The sequence below is a fragment of the Archocentrus centrarchus genome, unplaced genomic scaffold (assembly GCF_007364275.1).
Source record: "Archocentrus centrarchus isolate MPI-CPG fArcCen1 unplaced genomic scaffold, fArcCen1 scaffold_24_ctg1, whole genome shotgun sequence".
Taxonomy (NCBI): Eukaryota; Metazoa; Chordata; class Actinopteri; order Cichliformes; family Cichlidae; genus Archocentrus; species Archocentrus centrarchus.
Window position 1 is genome coordinate 2,124,203 of NW_022060254.1, and position 17,300 is coordinate 2,141,502.

General features: G+C 43.1%; 1 protein-coding gene across 1 annotated transcript in view; it reads right to left on the bottom strand.

Annotated features, from left to right (window-relative positions):
- Positions 1–16,285, bottom strand: part of ache (acetylcholinesterase (Yt blood group)) — a 29,628-nt gene extending 13,343 nt beyond the window's left edge. The window contains exon 1 of the mRNA XM_030723218.1: positions 16,077–16,285. The gene's annotated coding sequence lies outside the window, so the exon portion shown is untranslated. The remainder of the gene's footprint in view (positions 1–16,076) is intronic.
- Between the last annotated feature and the right edge of the window lie 1,015 nt (positions 16,286–17,300).

Genomic DNA, 17,300 nt, shown 5'->3' on the forward strand with positions numbered 1-17,300 from the left:
AGTCAATATTAGTATCTTATTTTATAAACCGGTCATTCAAATTGAACTTTTCAGTCTTTCAGTCCAGCAGAGGACTGAAAAAGCAAAGATGGAGGCACTGAAGAATCAAACACGTGGACTTCACATGGTTTTCTTTTGTGACAAGGACAAAGAATATGACACATGAGGTTCGCAAAGAGTGTCATATTAGACTGAAGACAGAATACTATAAACATGAGGGCTCATCTCACACACTCTCATCCCATTACATTAAACCAGCTCAACCATAAAAAACGGCACTGGGCACACTTAGCTCGGCACAGCCGCCTCCCAGTCCAGACTGAAAAACTGACACAATCCAGGATGTGACCAGACCTGCATCCACACAATGTTGTGGAGAATAAGGGCTTCTGTGACATGCTGCACACGCTGGAGCCAGGTGTGTGACCCGCTCTGACCTTTATTCATGGTCACAGCCTCCCGGTGCTGCAGTAACACCATGGGCCGTGGATTCATATGTGACTATGTGAGCTCATTATCTCACAGAGGACTGATGACTACCGTCTCATGCCCTGTAATATTAAAGTAGTGCACACATGTTCAGTGAAGTTGCACTAGAAACAACATTTCTGACATCAGTGAGACGAACAGACAGAACTTTGTCTTGTTACCTAAAACAGACAAAGTTTGAAAAAAGGTGAGAAAATGCAGTGTATTGTAATATGTTGTCACAATATTCAGAATACTACAAAACGTTTAAAGTCTCAATAACGTCACATCATGAGTTAAGAATACCGCATGTTGGCATCTGCTGATTCCCGCCTCTATAAGGTCCACCCATTAATCAAAGACACTTCAGATCGGCTGCATTTGTTACACTTCATTTTTAGTTCAGTTTCAACCCTGATGCATTTACAAGTACAATTCAGAGTGTTGTTTTCTGTGGTTACATTTAAAGCTGTTTGTATGTGGACGGTTAGATACACAGAAGAATATAGATTAGGGAGATGGAGATATAATTGAATAGAAAATTCAATTAGAACGGATAATTAAAGAAGACAAAATCGCTTCGAGGCAACAAGAATAACAGCATGAGGGCGACAGAAGAAGGAGAAAAGAACCCACCACAGGGTGTATAACCACACTGTGTCCTATTAAGTAATTTAATAGGACACAGATATGCGTACTGCTTTGGATTTGAAAGTTTGCTCAGATCAGTACACTAAGTGAGGATCACCATAGCTGGCTCCCACCAGCTGATGAATATATATATATATATATATATATATATATATATATATATATATATATATATATATATATATATATATATATATATATATATATATATATATATGTGTGTCAGGCAGTAGTTATTTGCTCCATCCGATACACCCCCCCATCCTTTGTGGACCTATTTCACTTGATTGCCGTTCAAGTGCAGTGTGCAGTATTGTTTGGCTCTTCCATTAATGCCCAATGTGTCTTTGGGTCCTTTATACATTTTTGGTGGAACACCTCTTAGACTGCCTTAAATAGCATGTGCCAAAATATTCTTAGTTTAGAGCATGATTCGAGTGTGTGAGCATGGTCACCAATATCTGGCCCGCATGTTCTCCGACACTCAGTCGACTGTTACATTAATGTTTGCTGCTACTACTGGTGTCTGGAAAAATCTCATAACCACATTCCATTTGAATTCCCTCTGTGTACTCCAGTCACCTATCCCACGGGATAGCTTAATGATTAACTTCACCATCTCATCTTGTTTTCATTTGAAGCGTATTGTTCACATTTATACTCAAAAGTGTACAATAAAGATGACCTATAACTTTAGCTGGCTTTCCTGTTACTGTGGCTGCCAAAAATATGCCCCATTCTTTATTGACTGATCAAGTCCTCAGCTGAAGGCGTCTGAAGAAGCCTCGTTAGTTTCAACAGTCTTTAATTATTGTATTGTAGGAGTGTGCATATTACTCTCCCTATAAACACTGCTAGTGGCAGCTATTAGAAATGACTGAGTTCCATAAAAAAATTTATATATATATATATATATATATATATATATATATATATATCAACAAGGTACTGCACATTCCACAGATTTTGATCAATATTGATATAATGGTATCAGTTACTAGAGATCTGCCAGCTGCACACCCATGATGCAAATTTCCCATTCCGCCACATCCCAAAGGCGCTGTGATGCTCAGTTTGTACTAAGGGCTCCAAGGTATACCAAGAAAATACCCCACCACCACCAGCAGCAGGCTGAACCACTGATACAAGGCCGTATGGATCCATGCTTTCATGGTGAGCCTGTGTGACTTGTAACTTGAGTTTTGTGTTCTGACAGGAGTGGCACCCAGACTGGTCTTCTGCTGCTGTAGCCCAACGGCTTCAAGATTCAATGTGTCGTGTGGTCAGAGATGCTCTTCTTGGTTGTAACAAATGGTTATTTGAGTTACACCTGCCTTCCTATGGAACGTGGAACGGATTACATCCACTGCAATATCACAGACTTTATACATTTCTATGTAAGTTTGTCAGTCTATCAGCTGCAACCAATTAACCAGCCAACCATCCCAGTGACGTCACATTCTGTACAGGCACTAGATGGCACAACACATGCTCTAAAAACTTAAATCCAGCTTCACAGGCAGAGTTTAACCTATGACAGTTTTTAGAGCAGGACTCCATGGTGTAAATTAGCCTTTATACATGTAGTGTTTCACACCCACATTCAGGTGCAGGGACTGATGCAGGTGGGGCAGAAGAAAATCTCAGTAGATCAGCAGTTTCTGAAATACAACACCAACAACCATCCGTGACACCTTCACAGTCACTTAAATCACCTTTCTTCCCCACTCTGATGCTTGCTTTGAACTTCAGATGGTTGTCTTAACCATGTGATTGGCTGATTAGATATTTGCAGTTAAACAGGTGACCTGAATAAAGAGGCCAGTGAGTACAGGTACAAAGTACATATGTATTTGTAGCACACACTGTTTGACAGCTTTGATGGCATATTCAGGATTGTTAAATTCATTTGAGTTATGTCATAATAATTTTTGTGCTGGTGGTGGGAGTGTGTGCCGCGCTGCTGAGGTCATCTGGCCTTTGAGGAACAAAGAAAGCATAAACCAACAGCCTGCAGTCATTAACTTTAAATATGCTGGTTATTTCATATTTAAACACTGATCACACACCAAGCTAAGTTACTGTAATTAGACTGCTGTGTTATTGCTTTGTTTTAAACCTGGTTTCCTTGAAGCTCTAGTTTGGTCTGATCACCCGAGCCTGGAGCCTAGAACCTATAAAGATCTAGACTCTCAGAGTGGGGGGTGGGGTGGGGGGGGGGGGGGGGGGGGGGGGATAAATAAAGCCCGAGTTTCCAAACTTCCATGTGTCCCTCGTGTCTTTCCAGCTTGGACACACCAAGTTTCCACTGTGATGGAGGGAAAGTTATTTTCTATATCCATGCAGGCATTCAAAGACCCTCATAGCTAAGCCACAAAGGCTGAGACAGGTGTCTGGTCACAAGAGCCACTATAAAAAGGCATCAGAGTAAAACCCTAGTAAATGCCACACCATTTGATGGATTAATGGGGATCTGGGTACACGCTAGATATGCATCTCCTCATAGCTAGAAACCTATTCTGCAATTTCTGGAAATTGCAGAATTTCAGGAAATTGTGGCAGTAGACTGAAAGGGGAAACGGTTTTGTAACTGTCAGACAAACATCAAGCTTAAAAAGTTCAAATATCATTAATTTTATTATTTATTTAAGTCTGGCAACCTGCCCAGGGTGTATCCCCCCCCTCTCACCAAGTGACAGCTGGGATAGGCTGGGATAAGTCAGTGAGAGAGTTTCCAAGGAAGCTCATTTATGATGCCCACTGCCTGGAGCTAACCTTGAGCTGGACAACTAATTAAGACTAAATTAGCTACTTTTTATATCACATTGTGAATATTATGAAATGATTCTGAGTAAAAATGTGCACATGGACTAGTCTCCACCAGGTGCATTGAGTCAGCACAGTGTGCACTGCGCAGTAATAGTTGTCAGTAGTGGCTGCATTCACAGCTGCTGTGTGAGGCAGAGTGGAGCTGCAGCTGGATTTGACTGGAAGATGTTGAGGAGGACGACTCTGCTGAGAGGCTTCAGTTTCTACAACCAGCAAAACTCTTGAGTTTGAACAACCATCTTTCACAATAAAAGCTTTGCACAAGCACATCCATGTACTTAAAACGTTTAATCTTATTTTGCTGTGTTCCCACTTTTTTTGAACATTAAATGTGCAACAAAATTAAAAACACACCTGATACCTGGAATTTATTAGCTGGTGCACCAATAAAGTAAGATACACTCTGTATAAGCTAAATACAGTATTATCACACACACACACACACACACACACACACACACACACACACACACACACACACACACACACTGATGCTAGAGTAAATATATCAGGTGGAAAACGTCTGATCTTGTGAAGCACCTTTCAGTGAGTGTGGTGGAAAGAGAAAGGTGAGATAGATTCTCTATACTGGATCTAGTGAGAGCTCATAAATAGCATTAATGCACACAAGTACAGCCACACAAAAACACAGCCACCTCCTATCCCTTACAGCCCCTCTAAGTTTATCCTGTCACATGACCATACATTGGAAAACAAACAGCAGCCTCCAACCTGACAGGTGTGTGACAACTGTGTACAGTACTGTAGTACAACTATAAGTAAACATGTAATGTGTCAGTCCCAAGTTTTTGTGTGGCTTTTGAGTTTTGGATTCTTGTTTATTAATTTAATTATAATTAGGATGCTGAGCTTTGGTTCGTGTCTGGATTCATTTTTTTGATAGCAGTGCGAGTTCCAGCTTTGCGTATACACTATTTATAAGTGTTCACTCATCTGCCTTCACACACACATGAACCTGAGTAACATCCCATTATTAATCCATAGGGTGTAATATGATGTGGGCCCACCCTTTGCAGCTATAACAGCTTCAACTCTTCTGGGAAGTTTTTCCACAGGTTTAGGAGTGTTTATGGGAATTTTCAACCATTTTATCAGACGCACATTTGTTCATTCATCCCAAAGGTGTTCTGTCAGGTTGAGGTCAGGACTCTGTGCAGGCCAGTCAAGTTCTTCCACACCAATCTCACTCATCCACGTCTTCATGGAGCTGCTCACGTTGAAACAGGAAGGGGCCATCCCCAAACTGTTCCCACAAAGTTGGGAGCATCAAATTGTCCCAAATGTCTTGGTATGCTGAAGCATTAAGAGTTCCTTTCACTGGAACTAAGGGGCTGAGCCCAACTCCTGAAAAACCATACCATAATCCCCCTCCACCAACCTTTACACCACTCACCCCACTCTGTGATTTATGTGGCCTATAACTTCATGGTTGATTCCAGTTTGTTATAATCCCACTAACAGCTGACTGTGGAATATTGAGTAGTGAGGAAATTTCAGGGCTGGACTTGTTGCACAGGTGGTATCATGCTGGAGTTCACTGAGCTCCTGAGAGCGACCCATTCTCTCACTAATGTTTCTAGAAGCAGTCTGCGTGCCTAGGTGCTTGGTTTATACACCTGTGGCCGTGGAAGTGACTGGAACACCTGAATTCAGTGATTTGGATGGGTGAGCGAATACTTTTGGCAGTACAGTGTACACACTTGTGCCTTCTGTGTATCCGTGTTAGTTTGACTGCTGCGTGCATTTCTATCCTCTTTATTATTCTATTTTCTTCCGCACATATTTGGGCATTCTTCTGCTCCTATATGCGTGATGTTATAAATGTGGCTTTAATTCTGAAAATCTATTTGTGTTTATGACATTCGTGATATGACTTTTAGAACTAATGCTAGAAATGGTTTTACTTACAGTACTGTGCAAAAGTCTTGAGCCACCCCTCATTTCTTTATATTTTGTTTCCAAGGCAACAGTTGTCCAGCATTTCAGTGGTTTTTTTTGTTTGTTTGTTTGTTTTTTGGACACTGGCTACTTTTTCAGTCATTTTCAGTCCAGTCCCTGTACCTGAGTCACTTCACACTGTCCTATGAATCGTTCAGGCATAAAACAGCACCTAACTCAAGGGACGAACTTGTGTTGTGTCCCCACACATATCTGATGTGCTGTGTGTCCTTAAAAAACTGAGAACACTGGAAAGATGGCCCTTCAGATGCTGAAGCCTCAACAGAAACTTCAATGGAAGGGTGGCTGTAATAAGCCATTCTGAAATTGGAGAAACACCCTTTGGAAAGTCTTTCAAAAAGGCTGGAGAACTATTCCTGAAGACTACTTACAGAAATTACAAGAAAGGTGCCGTAGAAAGTTCAGACTGTGTTGAAGAATAAAGGTGCTTATACCAAATATTCACTTTCAAGTTTGTTAGACTTGTGAAAACTCTGTTTTTACCTTATGTACTGTATTTCCATGCATGTCTGCATGTGCCAATAAGTCATTGCACCCGTTTTCCTAGCAATGCATGGGTTTCCATGGCCTAGCAGCTGCATAAAAGCATTACATCATCAAGCACAATGCCACGCATTGGATGAAGAGGTGTAAAGCACACTGCCACTGGACTCCTGAGCAGTGGAAACGTTTTCTGTGGCATGACGAATCACACTCCTCCATGTGGACCTCTGATGGAGGAGCCTGGGTTTGACAAGTGCCAGGAGAATGTTACCTGCCTGACGGCACTGTGCCAACTAAGGTTTGCTGGAGGAGGGATGTGGGGTCGGTTTTCCGGGGATGGCCTGGGCCCCTCAGTTCCACTGAAGGAAAACCTAAATACTTCTGCTGACCGAGACATTTTGGACAATTCCATATTTCTAACTTTGTAGAAAACGTTTGGAGAAGATCCTTTTCTGTTCCAGCACAACAATATGGACCTTATTGACCTTGCTACACCTCAATGCACAAAGCAAGGTCCATAAGGCATGGTTAGATGAATCTGGCATGGAAGAACTTGACTGGCCGTGCAGAGCCCTGAGTCCTGACCTTAACCCCACTAGGATAGAGACAGGCCTCAATCTGAATGAATGAGCAGGTATTTCTACAGACACACCGCAGAAAGTCTTCCTAGAACAGTGGATGCAGTCATACCTGCAAAGGGGGACCAACTCTACATTCACGCTTATGGATTTCGAATGAGACCCCAAAAAGGCTATTGTGGGTATACTGTGTAGCTTGCCCAATACTTTTATCCATATACAGTACTGTCACTTCTTTTTTCCTCCACTTTTCCAGTTTCCTCAAATACAAAAACGGGGACAAATGACATATTTTTGAAACACAGGCTGCGAGTAGCAAAGTGCCTTAAGATTTAATTTAATATTGGTTCTTTGATATATCTGTTATGTATAGTCACAACACTTGCCCAGTCTCAAGTGGGACAGGCTTAACTCCACCCACCCCACTCAGCAGAAATAGATAACAAGGCTGGCCAATAAGTTGTTCAGTTGTTACTGGGCAGGCGCTGATCAAAAATAAAGCCCGGGTCTCTAACAGATTGCTCTCAGCAGGTTATTAGTTGTCCAAGCTGGGAGTCACACTTTTATAGTTATCAATAGGACCAAAAACAAGAACTTCAGTTTTATCTGGCTTGAGCTGTACCAAGTCAGAAGTGTTACGGTCCTTAATGGCAGTGAGGCATGCAGGGAATCCAGATTGGTGTGTGAAACTGGTATAAATTAGTACAATAGTTATAGGACATCAAGGCACACCTGTAAATTAGACAGCCAAGAGGGAACTTATAGGGAACATTGGGGTGGCTGTAGCTCAGTAGGTAGAGCAGGTCACCTACTGATTGGAAGGTCAGCGGTTCGAATCCTGGCTACTCCAGGCTACATGCCAATGTATCCTTGGGCAAGATACTTAACCCCAAGTTGCTCTCCGACCGTTCTGTCGGAGTATGTATGCGTGTGAATGTTAGTTAATTAAAAAAGCACTTAGCTTCGTAAAAATGGAAGTGCTTGTATGAATGGGAGTGCATGGGTGACTGCAAACAGGTTGTATAAGCGCTTTGAGTGCTCATACTGAGTAGAAAAGCGCTATATAAGAACTAGTCCATTTACCATATTAGCTAAAGAAAATAGGTGAAAAGACTTCTGTGGGATCCAAAGTGGGTGAATCCTCAGGTAGGGGTAAATATTACCAGAAAGGACAAATGATACCTAACAATTTTTTTAAATTCTGCCCAGTAAAAGATTTCAGTTCTTGCCCTTGCAAATGGTTCTACAAGTGCACTTTGGCGTCACTGCAAAAACTTCTAGGAACTGCACACACTGTGTATGACTGATGCTATACAACATGTCCTTCCATACACAACTCCTGTGAAAATGAAATTAAATCAACGAGCTTCAACTCATTATACTGGAACCTCTCTCAGCTCTCACTGGGACAGACGCCCAGGACTGGCTGCAGAGGGCTAACACAGAGAAAATCACCGAGCCGAGGGAAGGAAAACAGAACAGATAAACACAAAAACGGGAAGGTAGAAAGAGTGGTTCAAGTAGGGTAAAGAAGGGTAGAGGAAGACATTGAGAAGGGGGGCCAGGGAATGGGTGGGGAGAAAGTGTGTCACTTCTCAATTTAGACTGAGGAATTTGCACATAAGGTTCACAGGAGGATTGGTTTCACTGGGGGCATGTTCAAGTTATGGCTCATGGCTCTCAGGATAAAACATGGAGAAGGAAATCAATATCCCTGTGAGCGAGATCAATTCATTGGAAAAATCAGTCCTGATTGGATAATGGAATATTGAAAATGATTAGTTTATTAAAATCAATTAGTGAAAAACTCTATGAGCAGAAGGAAATTAAAAGGATTAGGTGATCAAATTATTACTGAGTGTGGCTCTCCAGTATAAAGATGGAGGAGGAGGAGGAGGAGGAGGAGGAGGAGGAAAGATGATGCAGAAGAAGCCACAAAAAATAGCAAATTTTGTGGTCTATTCCCTTGAGAATCGTATATGGAAAATATTTAATTTACACAGTGCAAATACTGAATGTTGTGGTGCCATGCACACCTGCTATGTTGATGTTAAGTAAGATGTTAAATGTGGAAACTTTTCAACCCTCTCAGCTGGCCTTGGAACGCCTCGGTGTTCCTCTGGATAAGCTGGAGTAGGTGGCTGAGGAGAGGGAGGTCTGGGTTTCTCTGTTTAGGCTGCTGACCCCGTGACCCAGCCCCAGATAAGTGGAAGAAAACGGATGGATGGATGGATGGATGGATGGATGGATGGATGGATGGATGGATGGATGGATGGTTAGCATTAATTGTTAGCATGTACACTATCAGAACGCCTGTTTTCTGCAGCAGGAAACGTTGCATCAAAGCACAGGACAAACCCCAGTTCTGAGGAAGGCTTACAGACACTCACACGCTAGCACACTTAAATATGCACAAACACACACACACACACTCACACACACAAACATACGCACATGAACACATCAAATTTACCTCATCCAGTAGACGCAACACTGTCATAATTTCTTACTAATGTAAGAAAGCATTCAGAGAGGACGGAGTAAAGGCTGTTTTATTTGATGCCTTATTAGGCTGTATGTATACCTTATTGTATTTGACAGTACTGCACAATACTGTGAGCAAAAGAGTGGATTTGTGGGCTTCCTGCAACAATGTGAGTGCAATTACAATAATAACCACATAATTTCTCATCTTTCAGAAACCATCTGAATTTGTCCGACAGGACAAACTGCGCTCCACATCATCTCTAAAATTAGAAACATCCTGTTTCAGTGTGATGCTGATAAGCTAATTCATGCATTTATTACTCCAAGGCTGGACTATTGTAATTCATTATTAATTCATTATTATCAGGCTGTCCTAAAAGCTCCCTGAAAAGCCTTCAGCTGATCCAAAATGCTGCAGCTAGAGTCCTGACAGGGACTAGAAAGAGAGAGCAGATTTCTCCCATACTGGCTTCTCTTCATTGGCTCCCTGTTAAATCTAGAAGAGAATTTAAAATCCTTCTCCTCACCTACAAGATCTTGAATAATCAGGCCCCATCTTATCTCAAAGACCTCATAGTACCATATCACCCCAACAGAGCACTTCGCTCTCAGACTGCTGGCTTACTTGTGGTTCCTAGGATACTTAAGAGTAGAATGGGAGGCAGAGCCTTCAGCTTTCAGGCGCCTCTTCTGTGGAACCAGCTCCCAGCTTGGATTCGGGAGACAGACACCCTCTCTATTTTTAAGATTAGGCTTAAAACTTTCCTTTATGATCAAGCTTATAGTTAGGGCTGGATCAGGTGACCCTGAACCTCCTGCCTGGCAGCTCCATCTTCAACCTCCTTTATCCAGTATTTCCACCATCCCTCCTCTGCACATGTCCAAACCATTTCAGCTGCTTCCTGCTCTCACTGCAGATCACATCATGCCAAACATCACAGTCCACAGAGACTCCTGCCTGACCTCATCTGTCAGCCTGTCCATCACCATCACAAACAGGAAGGGCCTCAGAGCAGATCCCTGATGGAACCCCAACCCCCACCATGAACCCATCTATCACTCCTACCACACACCTCACCTCTGTCCACATACATGTCCTGCTCCACCCTCACATTCTTCTCTGCCACTCCTGCCTTCCTCATCATCTGCTTTCTCTGGATCCACAAAGACACAGTGAAGCTCCTTCTGACCTTCTCTAATGTCTCCATCAACACTCTCAGAGCAAACATCACATCTGTGGAGCTCTTTCTCAGCATGAAGCCCCGCTGCTGCTCACTGATCATCACCTCTCTTCTTAACAGAGCTTCAACAACTCTTTCCCACATCTTCACGTATGGCTCACCAGCTTCATCCCTCTTGTTAACTACAGTTCTGCACATCACCTTTGCTCTTGAAAATCAGTACCAGTACACTTGTTCTCCATTCCTCTGGCATCTTCTCGTCTGCCTATCTCTTTCAGTGTACCTTCTGCATAAAATGTAGCTCACCTGCATCTCCACTCCCCTCCTCTCTTATAGAAGTTCACGACAGCCATTTACATCATTTTTGCAAAATCCACCCGTCTGTCTGCATTTCTCTCCTTAATGCCACACCTACCTTTTCATTAACTCTGCTCCCGTCACCTACACCTCCATTAAAATCTGTTCCAATCGCCAGTCTCTACCCCCGGGGGCACTCTCTACCACTTCATCAGCATCCTTCTCTCCATCACATCAGTCAGCTCTGCCTTACCCGGTCACAGTCCCTACATCTAGAGTCCCCATTCTCACCGTTGCCTCTGGCTGCCTCCTAACACACAGTCCCACTCTCTTCTTCCTCTGTCTTTGGCCAACAGTAAAACAGTTTCCATTGGCACCTGTTTGGCCAAGAGCACCAGTGGTGTTCACTGTTAACCTGGGCCCAACCAATCTGGGATGGAAATCTCATTCTTTATGACCAGCCCGTATGTTTTGGCTAAGATTTTACACTGGATGCCTTTCTTGATGCAACTCTCGCCATTTATCCGGGTTTGGGATCAGCACTAGGACTACGCTGACTGATTCTTATGAACAAAAATATGCAGAAATTATTGCATGTGGGGTTTGATTGCACTTTGCCTTTTCTTGGGAAGAGAGCACCTATTTTGGGGACTTTCTTCTGTAGTATCAGGTGCTGTATCTTTAGTGCTGCAACTTGACCTCTGACCTGATGGGGTCTGTTGATTCTGAGCGAAAACTGCTGGGGCGAGTTTGTAGCCACAAAACGAGTAATGCGCACAACTGATGGTTGAGCACTCTATATAAGAACCAGTCCATTTTCCATATTTAACATCTCATAAATGTACTGATAACACCGCCCTTGCGTCATATTTGCTGAATGAAATCTAACACATTATGAATTTTGGGGTGCTGATTCAGAAATAATATCCATTTAGTTCTCATCATATTTTTTCACAAGTGGCAGTTGTAAACATGATGCAGAGGTTTTTTGCTATATCTGTGGATGCTTCACTTCATCCAAACAGCGGCAAAACAGACTCTGCTTGTTTTGGTATGAAATTGGGCGACCGGAACAGACCACGGGCACTTCATTCGGTTTGTCGGGCATGTGTTGAAAACCTCCGAGCGTGGACTAAGGGAAAGAGAAAGAGCTTGGTATTTAACTGGTATTCTTCATTTGCAAATGATTGAAAAAAAAACATCAACTTTCATTATTACAGTCACAAGTAAAGGTAAAATAGCTCTGCTTGTAACTTAAATTTCCAGCTGTAAAATACCTCCAACCTTTGTGACATTTATGAACATCAATGCTGATTTACACTGTTTACAGCCAATAATCTGAAATTCAGTGCAATGATATTACTCTCTCCATCTCACACTGTGATTTTACATCATTACAACAATGATTACGATTATCTTTTTTAGGCCTTCTGGCTCCAGAAGATGGCGGTGTGTCAGTGCGCAGAATCGGACACCACTGCACAGAATCTATCAGAACCTTTTTCTGTCACAAAATGTATCTCGACTGCATTATTTACTGTGAAATCTGTCAAAGACCAAAACCAGATTTAAGATCGTTTACAGCAGATAAATGGGGTGAAAGGGATTTAAGAAAAGAAATGATTATTTAGGTCACAAAAAAAGTGGAAATTTCTGGTGCTGCACTTGGGATTAGTAACTCATTCCAAACAAGTCAAATAATATACCTGTTTTTTTTCTTTTAAATTACACAAAAAAGACCAAAAATTGTCTTGAATATATTGTACAAGTACTGTCTGTGCTGGAAAACTGGAACAGCTAGAAATAGCTTGATAAATGTCATACAATTCACAAAATCTATTTGTGTCTTCAAAAGGACCAAATCTACGCAGTCTGCATTCACGATGCGATAATGGGAACACGAACAACACAGCAGATCAAGCAAAGCTCAACAAAAAGAAAAGAGCAACACTGCTGAGCAGCCTGATGCTCCACTAATAAAAGCATGCTTTGTAGAAAAAAGGAAAACACGTCTTTCTTCACTGTTCACATTTTCCATCTGCCCCAAAGATTCCCCCACAGTGGGAATAAACACACACCCACTCAAACGGAAGACAATTACCAGTGGCATGAAATAACTGCATTTCACATCAGTGGCAGAGTTTATCTGGTCACTGTATTAAGTTGTTCTTTCTCACATGCAGCAGTGAGAAAGAAATATTCAGTTTGGTTTAAGTAAGAGTGCTGCCTGAGTGGAGTGTGGGTGCTAGTGTCCTAGCACCCACACTCTTACCTGTGCTCTTCTCTTGTAATAAGAGTGCAAAAATGATAGATTCCCAGCTAAAACAGAGAGGGAAGCGTGGAAAGAACTGGGGTGGAGGTGGTTTTCGTTTTGGTCCTTTTGTTTGGACCTGCTGCCTGTCTTATTCCTTAATCCTCTAGGCTCATCAAACTAGAAAAGCAGCATGCCACACAAGCTAGTGTTGGAGCAGGATATTAAAAATGCAGAGCCAGAATTCACTTACAGATATTAGCTCATGTGATGAAACTGCAAGCACATGCATTTATTAAAAGAGTAGATTCAGTAAAACCTGCAACACTGATTAAACCTTGGCAGTCGTCCCACTGAGAATGAGCACTGCCTGCTGCCAAAACTGCTTTTACTGTTATGACTTAGAGAAGCATTAAAGTGGAGCTGCAGAGAGCCCCAGAGAGCTCCAGCTATGCAGAGGGAGGAGAAAACCACTGCTTTGTTTTTAACCACACATATCATTAATTAAGGCCGGACTCACACAGAAGCGTTCCGGGCTTCTCGCGCCTCGTTCACTGTGAACGTGGTGTGTCACACGTTGCCAAACTGAATTACGGCTCCTTCGTCTTGATCGCGTTGCTTGTGCCTAAAGCTGGGAGAAATTCAGCTTCTGAGGTGCCAGTGCAGGCATCAGCCAATCAGATCATGCTTATTCAAATGTCCCACTGTGGCTGTTAGCCAAGCAAATCCCACTATGCAAATATCCTGAGAGAGTGACCTCTCACCTAACAAGTATGGCATCAAAGTATAGGAGAAAGTGATAATTACAGTGAATAATAATCAGTTTGTTATGTAGGAACAAAGTTTCTAGCAGGCAGCTAGCTCTGCTAATGCTACCTGCTAATTAAAACTTGACTAAAGTACCTTCTGATAATAGGCTATTGTTGCTATGACGACTGCGTCAGCAAAGAAGCCCACCAAAACATCAGGAACGCCCACAGTGAAGCCCTGAAGCAGCACATCCCTGTGAGTCCTGCCTTATTGTCAAGCTTCTCGATTAACACGCGCTGCGTGTGTCATATGCAACCCAATACTACTACTAATTATTTTAGTAGCAGGCATCTGATCTGCCACCTCATACAGAGCTGTTTGGGTGGGACATATAGTGTTTTTCTAGTCTTACTGACCACCTAAAAGTACTTTAGACTACCAGCCACATTTAACCGTACATTCATGCAGAGATTTTCTGTGCATTTCTAAGCCCTTTGTCTATGTGCCAGGTTAGAATCACCAAATAACCTGAGGCGTCTTTGGACCGTGGGAGGAAACCTGTGCAGGGACAACATGTAAACTCCACACAGCGAGGCCTCACCCGGGGTTAGAACCAGGAACCTCTTTACTGTGAGCCAACAGTGCTAACCACTGCACCACCATGCCTCCCTGGTGATATCTATCCGTACGTGTTGTGGACAGATGCGTGGCTGTTCACAGCCATTAAGTAACTGGTCCACTTCTGGGCTGCATTAATATGATGGTCTGGCTGGACCTCTCCTGTACATGAACGTGATGTCAACATGTGTCCCTCGATGGTTCAGTTTTTGCCATGACACCACACCCCGCTCTTCATGGGGAGAAACAGCCTTGAACGACTCTGTTTGTATTCATGGACACAAATTTCCAGGTATTTCCGTGACAGTCAGCACGACTTTGAAACTGATCTATTTTAATAGGAGCTATAGTTCCCATCTGCAGCACATAAACTCTGATCCATGATGGGATGCTTTTCTAAACCTCACCAAGGAGCTTTTATTTAATAAAATCTGAGTCATTGTTAATGCCCAAACCTAAATGCATGATTTGTCAAGTTGTTTTTAATCTTTATAACATGTTTTAAATGAATAATGATGAATAATTATGCATTAATAATAAGTTATATAAGTGAAATATAAAAATGAGCCATCAACCACCATAAGTGTTGCTAAATTGTGTCCAGGAAAAGGATGACTCTGGGAAATGTGCACCCAGAAACACAAATCAACGGACTGTTTTACGCACATTTCATGGGATACATCTTAAAAATACACACACACAAATTCAGTAACTGCTCTGACAACACACTGATCTACAACTGCATTTGCCACAATGAATCAATCTGGTTAAAATGTTACATTGTTAAAGTGTTGTGCATGTAATCAAGAGATAAAGGGAAAGAAGACACTGACACCAGACTGTAATCAGCAAAGGCTCAATGAGAGCGCCCTGCAAACCAAACCTCTGCACATCTAATGCTGCGAGTGTACGTGTGCGATGCAGCAAGTGCACAACAACAGAGGGTGCACACACACACACGCACACGCACACACACACACACACAGAGGGTATACATGCTCCGCGCGGCTGAGGCTCCTCCAGCTTTAACCGCACTCTTATCACACATTTCCCTCGGTCGCACCTGCACCTGCGCACATATGCAGCCATACAGTTACAATGTCTACACCTGGTATTCCCACAAGCTTGGGGACAGAGAGCAACGTCAACAAATGTGCAGTACAGTTTTACTGACATGACTTAAATGTATGCCACAAAATAACCCACAAATCCTGACCATTCAGCTGATCCCCTGCCTTTTTCAGGAGCTCTGCTGTCCAGGTAGCCTTAAATTGCCGGTATATTATAAGGAGTTTTGGCCTGACGCCTGCCCGCGCTGGAGAGCCGCACATACAGCGTTCAGTTTAACATGGTGCCGGTTTTATGGAGCCACAGAAACGGCCTGATCTAGCAAAGATTACCGCGGCGTCAAAGACTCAAAGAGCACGCTGCCGCTTCATATCAACTGTCAAGCGGCTCGTCGAGCAATAACAGCTGAAAGATGGGCATCAGTGTCGGTCTTACCCGCCTACTCCCCCCGGAGAAAAGCCGAGCCGACGAGCTGATCTCTCTCTTTCTTCGCTGTGTCCGGACAGAATGAAGCAGTCTGAGGCTGTCAACAACGAAATGTCGCTGATAGCGGCTTCACAGAGCGCGTTCACTCGGCTGGACCGTGCAGCTGTGACAGCAGGGGGAGACTGCTGCTAATAAATACTGCCTGTAAACATGGAGCTGACAGGCACTCTCGCGAGAGCACCTGTGCTTCTGTCAAAACACTCCCTATGGAAAAGCATGTGGTGCCAGATTACACATATGTGGTCACATTAGGCCGAGCATCTATGGCTTTAACACTGTTGTGCTGAGCAACAGATACATGCTGTGTGTCAACCTGGACGCGTGTAGCTGCATTTCACAGATTACTGAGCTACTACAGGACAGCTGTCACTGTGAATAATAATTTGTCATTCTTTCTGCTATTACACCTCCATAGCGAGGTCTTTGGCAGGCCACGTGTTTTAGGAAGGTCACGTGGGGGCAGATCTATTGTGCAGCCATGGCGAAGGATAAAAGCTGTGATCACTGTTCTTCAGCTTTTTACTAAATCACAGTAGCTGCTTAACTCTGTAGGGCAAAAGTGTGATAATTAAGGAAACTGATGGTGGTTAATGCTTCACCCTGAAACGTGGAAGTAATAAAATGTAAATAATCATCCACCAGAGATTTCATGACGTGAAACTAGGCCACCACAAGAGCCGTTCTGAGTCATAGTTGGTGTTTTGTCTCTCTATGCTCTCCTTTCTTTCTCCCCCCTCACAAATGGCTGCTCATCACCCAGCCAGTCCTGCCAGAGGTCTTTTCCTGTCAGAAGGTTGTTCTTTCTCCCCACCATACGTCAGATGTTTCCTCATATCCACGGCCCTTCTTTCTAACATCAATCCATGCATCCGTACATTTTCTGCCACTGGCAGCAGTCTGTGCAGAGGCACTCATACCTCCCTTTCCCCAGCCACCTCATCCAGCCCTGGATGAGGTGGCTGAGAACCACGGTTTCAGATTTGGAAGTGCTCATTCTCATTCACACTCCACTGCAAACTGTCCCAGTGTGAGCTGCAGGTCACTGACTCATGAAGTCAAATGAACCACATCTCCAAACAGCAGGTAGATGATCCTGAGGCAACCAAACCAGAGACTGTCCACCACTCAACTATGTCTAGAAATTAGTTATGGTGTCTTGTCTCTGTGGGTCTC